Here is a 14,879-nt window from a genome sequence, read left to right on the forward strand (position 1 = left end):
AAACACTGTTCCCATTATCCAATGGTGCATTAGATAATTAGATAATGTTTTGGGCAAGAGATGTATAGTGGATGGAAGAAATAAGATTTTAGGCAGCACATGTTAATGACCTTGAAATTATTACTTACAAGGGGTGGAAGTGGAAATGATTAATGATTTCAAAAAGAAATTGGATGGGAAATAAACTTTTAGGGATGGAAGCAGTGAGGGGGATTTGCTGGATTGATCTGCAGAGAGTCTGCAATGGATTCAAAGGGCCACAATTACCTTATGATTATATGGCTTCCTTCTGTAATGCAAGTGTTATATAATTCTAGGGACATCAAATGATAATGATAGTAAAGATAGTGTTTCTAAACACATATCACACTGCTACAAAGGAATGAGATCAACTCAATCATTTCTTTTCTTTTGTTTTCCTTTATTTTGTGAATACCATGTGCTGATGGCATTACCAAGAGTAATAAATTGGAAAAGTAACTGAATCTGACAGTGTGAAGGAGCTGAATTAACATGTGCAGTTGGTTTTAAGGGCCCTTGGGTTATAGATTATCTCTAACAATGTCAATTCAGTTCCCCAGCCCTGTTCACTTCAACCCAAGTAAGCTAGTCACTCTGATAATATCATCAGAACTTCGTGTATTATCTGTAAATCAACAGACATTAGTTGACCTATCTCTAAACAACATTTATGCTCATCTAAATTTTGATTTATTATTTGTTCATTAGATGGGGTATTGGAAATACAGTGGCCATGTTAGATTTTGAATCCAACTTTTATATAGATACACCATAACCTTCTTGCTTCAGTATATTGACCAGTTTATTTTAGTGAATTTGTTTACATTTCCTCTTCTGGTATGAAAATTCAGCATGAGCTCTGTGAGCCATGCAAAACACATCAACTACATTGTTCCTTACATAAATCACATGTACCTGTTTTGTGATGAGCAGGAACTTATTGTAATTTTTCATTTGTAAACTCCATTCATTAGTTGCTCAGCAGAAGCTGAGTTATGTTATCTATCAAGTTATGGAAGGAGCAACATGGACATTGCTACTAATGAGGCACCACTAATGCTCAGTTTCCAATTTAAACAGTTTGATGAATATGAAGCTAGCCTACGTGTTCCAAGCCCTGCATAGCATCTAATTTAATCTGCACCAAAGCTGATTGCACAGAAACTTATGAAGGGATTCCATCTCAAAGAACAGACAATTTTCATCGTATTGTTGTTCCTCAGTTCTCATTCATCTTTTGATGTTTACAACAGCATTTCTATTGTCAATGTCAAACAATGTATTAAGTTTATTGATACCTGTGGTTTGTATCCAGGAATATTATCAAGACCTATTCCATCTTCTATATATTTGAAATTAACAACGGCTGTCATTTATATAACACCTTTAATGTAAAAGAGAACACAACACTTTATAAGTAGGGATATAGAAGACAAGTCTCACTCCAGAAAAGGTGAGATATTGAATGGAATCTTCCCAGCTCATGAACAACATCACCAAAGTTGGGAAAATATGGTGAGATCAAAACAGTAAGATTCTGGACTTCAGGAAGAATAGTATCATTCTGCAACTCAGGTTTGATAGAGAGGTGACAATCTCTCACTTGAGTGGCAAGAGGCTTGTTTACCTCTATTTGCTTGCAATAGAGTGCCATAATTGTCCACTCTCGTCTAATTGATGTTCAGATTTCTACTCTTTCAGGTGCTGAGAAAGAAGTAGACAGTGTCTGGCATGTGCCCACCTCACTGCAGCCTTGTGCACATCTCTGACTTGTTTAGAGCACAGTTTTGTACTGCATTGCTGCACTTTGGAGTACACCAGCACTTATGATGGTAATGCTGCTGTCAGAGCACTCTATGCACAGAAACAGTCACCTAACTCATGGATAAAACTATGGAGCATCTCAAAACTATCAGCTTGGTCTGTTAGTGTTCACTCATTGGCCTACATTTGATGAGTACATCTTCAGCTTGCCTCAAGTTGTCCAATTTTTGGACATTTCGGCCAGTTTTTGTATTAAAAGGATTTTATCCAAGTGCCCTTGTCAGTGAGGCAGACAAAGGGACATAAAACTCATTTTGCAGTTCAACTCCATTTTGCTAACAAAATATGCTTTCTGAAAAGCATTGAGCATTTCCCAATTTCCTACAATATTTACTCTATCTAGCTCTATCTGTCTGTGACAGAGGGTATTACACAAAGAGATCACCATCTTTGAGCTGGGCTGTCAGTCACAGTCATACAACATAGAAACAGACCCTTCAGTCCAATCAGTCCATGCTAAACATAATCCCAAACTAAACTAGTCTCACTTGCCTGCTCCTGACCCGTATTCCTCCAAACCTTTCCTACTCAAGTATATATCAAAATGTCTCTTAATGGTACCTGCATCCATCACTTTCTCAGGAAATTCACTTCACACTCAAACCACCCTCTGTGTAAGTAATTTGCCTCTTATGGTTTTTTTTTAAATTTCTCTCCTCTCACCTTAACATTTTGCCTCCTAGTCTTGAAATTCCCCATCTCAGGGAAAAGACATTAACTGTATCTATACCTCTTATTATTTTATCAACTTCTATCAACCTCTCAATCTCCTACGCTCCAGTGAAAAAAATCCCAGCCTATCCAGCCTTTCTTTATAACTTAAACCTTCCATACCCAGCAACATCCTGGTAAATCTCTTCTCAACCCTCTCCAGCTTGATAATATCCTTCGCATAAATGGGCGACCAGAACTAGACACAGTATTCTGGATAAGACCTCACAAACATCCAGTACAACCTCAACATGACTTTGCAATTCCTATACTCAAAGGACTGAGAAAGGCAATGAGCCAAATGCTTTTTTAACTACCCAGTCTATATGTGGCATAAATTTCAAAGAATTATGTACCTGCACCCCTATATCCCTCTGTTCTACAACACGACTCAGGGCCCTACCATTAATTGCATAAGCTCTGCCCTTGTTTGTTGTAACAAAATGCAACAGCTTGCATTTATCCAAAGTGAACTCCATCTGCCATTTTTCAGCCCATTGACCCACTGGATCAAGATCCCTTTGTAATCTTAGAAAACTTTCTTCACTGTCTACAATACCACCAATTTTGGTGTCACCCGCAAACTTACTAACCATGTCTTCTATATTCTCATCCAAATCTTTCATTGTGTATATATTTTTTGAAAAAAGTTTCCCTTTCTTTTTACAAAAACACAAACCAAAAGAAAAATGATAAAAGTGTAAAAGTACAGAAAAGTAAAAATGTATCGTACTATGATGTTATATTACACTAGCGTTAACAATAAACTATCCACTATTCTCCAAGATACAGTCGACTCGTATTTACTTAACTTAAACCAAATTAGCACAAACTCAAATTAAATGAAATAACACTAAATTAAATTACAATCCACTACAAATAAATTACACTACATTGGACTATATTATATTACCCCACTCATCGTACCTCCACCAAGGCTCCCATCCACGGGAGCAACTGTAATCATACCCATATTTACTAGGCTTCCCCCACCCGGGGTCCCTGGACTGCCATATATGGCCCTCGTGGTTATATAAAGGCCCTAATCAATACTGCCAACAGATCCACCAGGGCTGCCATCTCTTATAAAATCGCTCCATTCTGTGGTGCACCATTCTTGTCAGGTAATCCTGAGGGACATGCTCCATCGCAAGTCTATGCCACCCTGCAAGATCTGGAGGCTTTTCTGATATCCAGTTCATTTGGATGTTCTTCCTTACACAGTGCGTGAGGATATTAAACAAACTCTTCCAGTGCTCATTCAGAGAGGAAAGATTCAGTAGTCCTCAGAGGAGAGACACTGGATCCTCCCCAACTTCCACTCCCAGGATGCCCTCCAGCTCATTCACTATGGCCCCCCAGTATCCACGGATATTGTAACAGGACCAGAAACAATGTATAAGGGTGCCAATACTATTTTTACATTTGGGACATTTCCGGGGCGATCCTTTCTTAAACTTTGCCAATCTCTCTGGTGCCATATGGGCCCTGTGAAGAATCTTCAATTGCATCACTTGTGCCCTATTGAATATTGAAATCTTCTTTACATTCCCCATATAAGCTCCCATGTTTCAAATGAGATTTCCTCCCCTAACTCCTGATTCCAAATATCATGAAGACTCTCAACATCCCCCAAGGCATTTCCTCTCTGCAGATAGTATATGGTACTGAGACAGCACCCCCACACCAGAGCACTTTATGTTCTATATCCAATTTGCAGGGTGAGTCAAGAGTGTGGTTTTCTTCTGTATATAATCCCAAACTTGGAAATATCAAAAAGGTCCCTATTACGGATTCTGTATTTCTGACCTAATTGACTAAAAGACGCCAAGACCTCTCCCTCAAATAAATCTCCCAGACAGGAGATTCCTTTACCCTCCCAAGCTCTGAAGCTGGAGTACATTGACCCTGGCGAAAATCCTTGGGCTCCCACTAACGAGGTAAACAACAACGTCTTAAGCAAATTTCCCTCACCCTGCCGTATTATCCTCAATGCATTTTACTGTATTTATGATAATCGGACTTTCACAGTGCTCAACCATCGACCTCATCTTATCCATGAACAGTAAGTTTATGAGGGGACACTTACCTGTGAGGCCTCCACATCAAGCCATATGTATTTCTGGTCATTGTACACCCATTGCCCACATATGGCAGCAGAGTGCCTATTTGATATTTCTTCAAGTCCAGGAGATCCACCCCACCCATATCCTGCGGAAGTTGCAACTTGGTAAATTTACTTATGGGGCACCAAATAAGTGATCCAAGCCATCCCGCAAAACTCTGCAGCACCTGTTTGGGTAGTAATAATGGGAGCATCCTCATAGGATATAGCAACTGAGGGAGAACATGCATTTTACTCAAGGCTATGAGACCAAACCATGATATGAGTAGTCCCTCACATCACTGCAAGTCGTGCTTTATCCTCTCAAACGGCTGCACAAAATTAGCTCTGTACAGCTGCCAGAAGCGAGGGGTAATAAAAATTCCCAGATAGAGAAAACCTTTCTGTGACCACCTAAAGGGAAATTCCATTCCACCTTTCAGTACATCCACCAATGCCCCCTGCAAGGGCATTACTTCCAATTTTGGGAAATTTATCTTGTATCTGAAAAGCTACCAAATAATTTAATTTTTTTTTGTATTAACCAGGGTATAGATTTTTCGAGGTAGGCTAAAAACAAAGGGACATTCTCCACATAGAGAGTGATTTTGTGTTCCCCAACTCCCAATTCCAGTGCCATTACTTCAGGGTCTTTTCAGATAGCCTCCGTGAGTAGTTCAAGTACCAAGGTGAACATTAGCGGTGACACGAGACATCCCTGTCGGCTGCTCCCTCTACATCAAAATTAGTCAATTTAACCCCATTTGTAATAACCGCTGCCTTGGCATATTTATATAATACTGCCACTAACCTGGCGAAGGCCCCTCCCAGATCAAAGTGATCCAGAACAGCAAAGAGGTATGACCATTCCACCCAATCAAAAGCCTTTTCTGTATCCAGGGAGACCACCAGACCCGGAATCGCTCTCTGTTGACATATTTGCACTACATTCAATACCCACCTAATATTATTCAAATTGCTGTGGTCCTTGATAAAACCCATCTGGTCCTCTTTTATAATAACAGGCAGCACCTTCTCCAGTCTCAGAGTCAACACTTTTGATAAAATTTCAAAATCTACATTCAACAATGAGATGGGTCTGTACAACGCGCAATCCTTGGGGTCTTTCTCTTTCTTTAAGATAAGGGAGATATTAGCCTACCTAAGAGAAAGTGGAAGGCAATCCTGGCTATATGAATGATTATACATCTCCAGCAGTGGTTCAGCTAACACATGTATGGGTTCCTTGTAAAATTCACTGGGAATCCTTCTGGACCCTATGCCTTACCACATTGGAGCTGCCTTCCCGCCTTCTGCACCTCCTGCACTGTTAGAGGGGCATATAAAAGGGAGGCCTGATATGCATTTATACTGGGGAGGTCCAAGTTTTCCTTCCCCACATCCCTCCAAACAGTATACCTCTGCATAGAACTCCCAGAATCTAGCATTGATCTTCCTCAGTTCACAAGTGACATTGCCAGCTCTCTCCCTGACAGATACAATGGACAGTAGAACACTTTTCTTCCTAGCCAGATTGTCTACCTGGCTTATCCCCATATTCAAACAGCCTTTGCTTTGCAAAGGAGACCCCTCTCTTTGCCACTTGTGTGAGCACAGAGTCCAGAGCAGCCCGGAGAGCCGTGACCCATTGCAATTTGACCACGGATGGTCTGATATAATATGCCAATTCAGCTGCCTTCAACCGGGCCTCAAGCATCTGCTGCTGCTTGCCTTCTTCTCATTGCTGAATATGAAATAATCATACCCCTTAAAAATGCTTTGAAGGTCTCCCAGAGCACTGACGGTTTACTGGCCGTACCTCGATTGATGTCCCAAAACGCCCTGAACTCCCTTGTGATATACTGTACAAAGTTGTCATTCTTCAATAGAAACAGATCCATGTGCCATTGCCACGTGCCTACTCCGCTACTTTTGGACTCAACATTTAAATATACTGCCGCATGATCCGAAATAGTTATGGTCCCAATTCTGCATGCTAACACCAAGTCCAAACAAACCAACAGAAGAAAGAATATATAAATACTTGTCTGTCACTTGTGCAGGTTGGAGTAGAAGATAAAGTCCCTCCCATTCGGGTGGAGGTATGTCCACACATCCACTAGCCCCAGCTCCTCACACAAGGCCACTAACTGTCTAGACCACCGGTGTGTACCCAACAGTCCTCTTAGCTCCTGTCTACCCCAGGTCCATGAGACTTTTTAAAAGCCTCCTCCTATAATTGTATGGCGCACCCCAAGGGAGATTAACTTAGAAACTGAATCAACTAAAACTTTGAGAGGGTGCACCGGGGGGTCAGTAAACGTTCAGGATGCCAAAATCTCCTCCATGTATCAGCGCCTTGAGAATGACACCCCATCCACACTCATCCTTGATTTGACCTGTCACCCAAAATGGAAGATTCAGTATGGCCAGTCCTCTGTTTTTGGAATTAAAGGAGGAAACAAATACTCTATTGTATACCCCCTGCTATAACTTCAGATGTTCCCTATCAGTCAAATGTGTCTCTTGCAATAGCACAATGTCAACCTTTTCCTTCTTAAGATTTGAGAGCACCTTTTTTCTTTTAATAGGGGAGTGGCTCCCCTTTATATTCCAGGTCCACCACCTGAACAGATAGTTAGCTACGACACACTCTACAGCCCACAGTTCCCGGGGAAGGAGAAGCCCAAACAATGTGCAACGAGTGGAGATAAAACAGCCTTTATCAAATCTGAAGAGTATTCCTACAAACACTAACAGAACTACCAAAGCTAAAAAAACTAACTTTTACCCCAACTCAAACGATTAAACACAAAAAGTACACATTTCTAGAGATCTCACCCACCGTACACAATAGGGGGCATTCACTTCCAATCTCATAACCATCCTAACACCTTCCAGTAAAGGGCGCACCCCAAACCCAAACAAGAAAAAATACATATTATTACTTACATTCCTACCAGTTAACAATGGACGCCCACCCTTCCCCCTCTTCATCCCAACCCCACACATCTTTAATCAAAGGTGTAACCACCCCTCACCCAGCAAAACAGAACAACAGAATAACTAGTAACCTCAAAACAGACATAATATAAAACATAAATTCCTGATGAAGGGCTTATGCCCGAAACGTTGAATTTCCTGTTCCTTGGATGCTGCCTGACCTGCTGCGCTTTTCCAGCAACATATTTTCAGCTCTGATACTCCAGCATCTGCAGACCTCACATTCTCCTTTTTTTGATTACAGCCCCATCCACACCTCTCGTTATATGATTGCCCAGGAAGATGTTCCAATCAAGGTTGTGGAGCCTGACCCTATGAAATAGCTCTCTCTTCCCTGAGTGCTGATGGCAGGGAAACTGGCTAAGCCATCTCTGAAAGACCTAATATTGTCGAGAACGATTTACTGACAGAGGCAAAGAAAGTTCTTCTCATATGCTTTTTTTGAGAAACTTCTCATCAATCTGTTCAGAGACATTATGACACAACTCTGGAGCAGGTGGGGCATGAACCTGGGCCTTCTGGCTTAGACATAGGGACACTGCCCCTTTCTCCCTCATAAGTTATATAGAATGAAATGGTAAGCAGATGTTCCTGCTCCATTCAAAAGCTAGTTCTTTCCTCTGCTTAAGTCAAAGCAAAGTGTTGCAGATGCTGTAAATATGAAATAAACACAGAATGCTGCAAGTACTCAGTAGGCCTGGGAGCATCTGTGGAGAGAGACAAACAGAGGTCATGGGCCAGATTTTCCAAGGACTGGTAACCTCAACTTCCACCTTTACAAAAGTATTTCTGCAAGGAGGTACCACTCTTAAGACTTACGTAGAAATGAGAGAGGAAGGCAAATCATGCTCCCTTCTCACAGCAGAGGGCTACCCTGACCTGAAATGTAAAAGTCCTGACAGACTTGTTGGGTTATAAGTACATAAGGTTAATGTGATGTCAGGATAGGTTGCAAGATGGATAGGAGATAGTGTGCCATGTAAGTAGGGTGCAATTCGGGCAGGGAATTGCATGCCAGGTGGCAGGATGCTGTAAAGGTAAAGGGTAGACTGCCAGCTGGATGCTGTGCCAGATAATAAATGGCCTTGTTGACCAAAGGGACACTCCATTGCTACTCCTTATAGGCTTTGAACCAAAGTCATTTGGCTGACGCACATACAATGTATTTACCTTTTGGTTCCTGACACAAGGAGCATGTGAGAGATTAAGTTAGCATGTTGCTGTATGGTAACGCAACCATCTCCCTGAGTGATCATTGCTGAGAACCATCACAAGCTGCTTGGCCTAGTGTCTGTGCTGAAAGGCAGGGCAAAACAGATGCACCAGCAGCCTATAAGCTCCAGCTGACAGGATAAGCTGCAAAAAGGCTAGGCAAATGTGGTCAAGTGACCAAAGGCCCAAAAATGGACATTCTAAACTCATCCATTCTAAACCTAAACTAGAGAAATCAGGTCTGACAGAAAATTGGCCAAATTAAATTAAACAGTTAGCGATCAGTTGCAGAGAACAGTGGAAACCATGGTTAAAAAGGTTACAAAGGTTCAAGGGAACCAGTTTCAATGAGCCTGAGGATTGTGTATTGGAAAAGTATCAATCAGACTTTCTGACAGGTAAAAGGACATCTGGCAAATGGAAGGCATTCAAGAGTGTGATGACGAGAGTTCAGAGGCATTGTGTTCCTGTTAAAGTGAAGGGTAAGGATGGTGAGGTAAAGGAACAATGGATGAATGAAGATATTGAGGTTCTAGGCAAAAATAAAAAAAAACATATTTTAGATATAGACAACTTGGTTCAATTGAATCTCTTAATCAATATATAGAGTGGAGGGATATTCTTAAGAAAGAAATCAGGAAGGCAAAGAGTGGATATGGGATAGCATTGACAGATAAGGTTAAGTATAATCCAATGAGATTCTACAAATACATTAAGATGCAAGTGGGTAACTAGAGAGAGAGTAGGGCTTCTTAATGATCAAGGAGGTCAACTTTGTGTTGAACCTCAGGAGGTGGGAGAGATATTGAATGAACATTTTGTGTTAGTTTTCACTGTGAAAAAAGAAATGAAGTCTACAGAATACAGAGACATAAACTTTGATGTTTTAAAAACAGTTCACATTACAGAAGAGGAGTTTCGGGAGTTTTTAGAGAATATAAAGGCAGATAAATCTCTGGGACCTGATTTAATGCACCCCAGAACATTGAGGGAAATAAGAGAGGAAATTAATGGATCTCTTGCAGAAATATTTGCATCATCTATAACTACGGGTGAGGTGCTTGATGACTGGAGGGTGGCTAATGTTGTACCTTTGTCTAGGAAAGGTTGTAAGGAGAAACTGGGGAACTATACATCTGTGAGTCTGACTTTGTTTGTGAGTATAATGAGGGAGATGATTATAAAAGATAGGATTTATAGACATTTAGAGAGGCAAAAATTGATTAGGGATAGTGAGCATGGTTTTGTGTGAGGAAAACCATGCCTCAAAAACTTGATTGAGCTCCTTGATGAAGTTACCAAAAAGATTGATGGCCACATGGGATTCAGGGTGAGCTTGTCAATTAGATGCATAATTGACTTAACAGCAGAAGACAGATTGTGATGGTGGAAGATTGCTGTTCAGACGCAAGGTCTGTGACCAGCGGTGTGCCACAAGGATCAATTCTGGGTCCTCTTTTGTTTGTCACTTTTATAAACAATTTGGATGAGGAGATTCAAGATGGCGGCAGTTTGAACAGTGTTAGGCTCTGTGACATTCCCCAGGCAAGGTGCCCCTGCGGCTGCCCCTCATTAGTCAGCTCTGAGGAAAGTCTGTAGTTTAAAATAAGTCGAATACCTAGAGCCCCTTTAAATCAGGATTTTTCATATCTGGAGCTGACGTGAAGACATCGAAGGGAGAAAGGAGTTAGGGGAGTGCAGCAGGCAGGGCACCCCTCCAGCCATTAACTCGACTCCTCTGATGGCACCCTTGAGTTCAATGGACAGCAGCAGTTACTAACGGAGTTTACAAACCTCCGTGAAAAGATCAAGGGAGTGCTGGAAACAATTACTGCCATGCTAGCAAAGCATGAGCAGGAGATCTGGACTTTGGATCAGCGTGTGGAAGCTGTGGAACAGAGGACCGTGGCATTGGGAGAGCTCCAAGGGGTGGGTCCGAACCTTGGAAGGCCAGATTCGTGCCCTGTAGGAACAAATAGATGATCTCAAAGCTTGAGGTTGGAGAACACCTCTACAGGTCTTGGGCTTACCTGAGCGTGAAGAAGGCGAAAACCTCGCTGACGTCCTCGAGGGATGGCTTCCAGAGTTGCCGGGCCTGGAGTTTGAGTCTGGCCGGGTGAGTGTGGAGTGGGCCTACTGGATTGCAATGCACAGGTCCAGGCTGGTCCAATGCCCCCACCCGGTCCTAGAGTGACTCCAACATTATAAGGAAAAGCATTTAATAATAGAAACAACTAAGACTGGGAAAGGATCCCCAATCTTTGGGTTATAAAGGCTCGAAAATAATTTTTTTCACAACTCTTCTGGGGCTATAATTAAGAAAAGGAAGGCTTTTGATGGTATAAAGAAAGAACTGAAAGATTTAAAAGTTCAGTACTCACTGAGGTACTTGGCAGTGCTACATTTCAGTTATGGGGGAACTGTCTACAACTTTGACTCGGCCGAGAAAAGTAAAAGAATTTGCTGAAATGATAGACCTTGACTGAGTAGGAAGGAAGAATGTATGGACAATGGCATAATATAACCTTTTTTTTGTATTGTCTTTCTCTTTGTTCTTTTCCCTTTTGGGGTTTCAGGCTTTATAGGCTTGATATTGCTCTGGTGTAAAATCGGTATGTTTTATATTTCCTGATGAAGGGCTTATGCCCGAAACGTCGAATTTCCTGTTCCTTGGATACTGCCTGACCTGCTGCGCTTTTCCAGCAACACATTTCAGCTGTAATCAAAAAGAGTCAAAGTGTGGTGCTGGAAAAGTACACCAGATCAGGCAGCATCCGAGGAGCAGGAGAATCAATGTTTCAGGCATAAGCCCTTCATCGATTCTCCTGCTCCTCTGATGCTGCCTGACCTGCTGTGCTTTTCCAACACCACACTCTCAACTCTGATCTCTAGCTTCTGCAATCCTCACTTTCTCCTTTAATCTAATAGGCTTTGTTAGGGGAGAGGAGGGTGAAAGGCAATTTCAAAATGGAAAGATAAAGTCCAGGCAATAAAATAATGGAGCAATGTTGGTAAAGGAAAAGGACAGGAGAGGACAGAGCTTAACAGTGAGTACACATTATTGAGCAATGTTGATGGAAGCAGTATTAGTAAAACAACGAGATTAAAGGTTCTTTATCTGAATCTGCAAAACGTGCATGATAATGTAGATGTGGCACAAATAAAAGTAAATGATCTAGATTTAATCATCATTACAGAGACAATGTTGCAAGGTGACCATAGATGGGAATCAATCTTCCAAGATGCACAATATTTAGAAAGACAGACAGAATGACAAAAGAGGGGGATGGCTGATAATGAAGAACAAGTCGATGATACGAGGAGAAAGGATTTCGGTTCAAAACTTCAGGCAGTAAAATTAGTATGGCTGGAAATTGGGAATAGCAAGAGTAAGTAAACATGAGTGGGAGTAGTTCATAGACAAGTTCTCAATCCCTTCCTGCCCCCATCGAAAGCATAATTAGATTAGATTCCCTACAACGTGGAAAATATGCCCTTTAGCAGAACAAGTCCACACTGACCCTTCGAAGAGAAACCTATCGAGACCCATTTCCCTCTGACTAAAGCACCTAATATTATGGCAATTCAGAATGGCCAATTCACCTAACTTGCATATCTTTGGACTGTGGGAGGGAACCCATACAGACACGGGGAGAATGTGCAAACTTCACACAGCCAGTCACCTGAGACTGGAATCGAATCTGGGTCCCTGGTGCTGTGAGGCAACAGTGCCAACCACTGAGCCACTGTACCACAAGATAATAATTTTGAACAGAATATTAAGTAATAAATTATTGGAGCTTTGACAAAGCAAGATAATAACTGTGGGGACTTAAATCTTCATATAGATTCAGACTATCACACTGGCAAAGCTTTCTTAATGAGAGTGTCCAATTATTTCCTGACAAATTATGTCATGCTACCGGCCTGGAGCAAAAGCAGAAAATGCTGGAGAAACTCTGCAAATCTGGCAGCAGCGGTGGAGAGAGAGTCAGAGTTAACATTTTGAGTCCAATATGACTCTTCTTTAGAACAGACAGGGGCTGGGAAATAGTATTTTTAATGCTGTTACTAGAGGGGGATGAAGTGCAAGTGGAGCAAACTGTAAAGGTGTTCCGAGATAAAGACAAAGTGAATACTAATGAGGGTAAAGGAGACATAGAAACACAAAACAGGCGGAAGTAGTGGGTGTGAAAACGATAAAATGAATCTACTTTGCTGAGAACAAAGCCAACAAAACACAAACAATACACAGCAGTGGATATCTGTGGTCACTATCTGAAGCGATTGAACTCATTATTGGGTCCGAGAGAAAGTAAAGTTTCGAAGCAGAAAATGAGGTGTAGGTCTTTGACTTTCTATTGTAGTAGACCATGGGGAGGTGATAGCCCAGCTGGACTGTTGCTGGACTGTTAATCGAGCAACCCAGCTAATGTTCGGGAACACCTGGGTTCAAATCCTGTCACAGCAGATGGTGGAATTTGATAAGATTCAATAATAAGAGTTTAACGATGACAATGAAACAATTGTCATAAAAAACCACCTGGTTTACTAATGCTCTTTAGGGAAAGAAATGTGTCATCCTTACCTGGTCTGGCCTACATGTGACTCCAGACCCATAGTAATGTGGGTGGCTCTCAACTGTCCTCTGAGCAATTAGAGATGGACAATAAATGCTGGCCTAGCTAGTGACGCCCTCGTCCTGAGAATTAATATTTTTAAAAAGGCCCAGGGGAGAAGCATTAGCATGAGACCAAAGTGGGCTTCTTAAAGTGGCAAGTAACTGAGAGGTCAAGATTAGTCCTACAGATAGAATGGAGGTCTTTGACAACATGGCCACTCTGTCTGTGTTTGGTCTCACCAGTGTAAAGGAAATTGCATTACGAGTAGTGAATACAGTAGCCGAGACTGAAAGAGATACAAGTGAAATGCTGCTACATCTGGAAGTTGTGTTTGGGGACTTGATAGGTGAGGAGGTGATTGGGCAAATGTGAAAGCATCTGTTTTTACATGGGAAGGTGTCATAGGGATGTGAGGAAATGTTAATAGTGATGGAGCAGTGAAATTGCCAAGTTTCAAAGTTCGCAGCTGATACTAAAATGGGTGGTTTAGCAAAGTGTACAGAGAACACGAAAAGTCTGTAGTGGCATATAGGTAGGTTAAGTGAGTGGGCAAAGTACAATGTTGGCAAATGGGAGGTCATCCATTTTGGTAGGAATAACAGCAAAGTGGATTATTATTTAAATGGTGAAAAATTGCCGCATGCTACTGTGCAGAGGGACCTGGGTGACCTTGTCCATGAATTGCAAAAAGTTGGTTTGTAGGTGCAGCAGGTAATTAAGAAGACAAATGGAATATTGTCCTTCATTGCGAGAGGGATGGAGTTTAAAACCAGGGAGATTATGCTGCGGCTATGCAGGGTTCTGGTGAGGCTACACCAACAGTATTGTGTCCGGTTTTGGTCTCCTTACTTGAGAAAGGATGTACTTGCACTGGGGGAGGTGCAGAGGAGGTTCACAAGGTTGATTCCAGAGTTGAGAGCTTATGAGGAGAGATGTAGTAGACTGGAACTGTACTGGAATTTAGAAGAATGAGGGGGGATCTTTTAGAAACATATTAAATTATGAAGGGAATAGATAAGATAGAAACAGGAATGTTATTTCTACTGGCAGGTGAATCTAGAACTAGGGGGCATAGCCTCAAATAAGGGGGAGCAGATTTAGAACTGAGTTGAGGAGGAACTTCTTCACCCACAGGGTTGTGAATCTGTGGAATTCCTGTCCAGTGAAGCAGTTGAGACTACTTCATTGAACGTTTTTAAGGCAAAGATAGATTTTTGAACAGTAAAGGAATTAAGGCTTATGGTGAGTGGGCAGGTAAGTGGAGCTGAGTCCAAGGAAAAAAAATCAGCCATGATCTTACTGAATGGCAGAGCAGGTTTGAGGGGCCAGATGGTCTCTTTTGCTTGTGGTTCTTATGTTCTTATATTCTCATGCACAGGATG

The sequence above is a fragment of the Hemiscyllium ocellatum genome, chromosome 1, assembly GCF_020745735.1.
Source record: "Hemiscyllium ocellatum isolate sHemOce1 chromosome 1, sHemOce1.pat.X.cur, whole genome shotgun sequence".
In the NCBI taxonomy this organism is placed as follows: Eukaryota; Metazoa; Chordata; class Chondrichthyes; order Orectolobiformes; family Hemiscylliidae; genus Hemiscyllium; species Hemiscyllium ocellatum.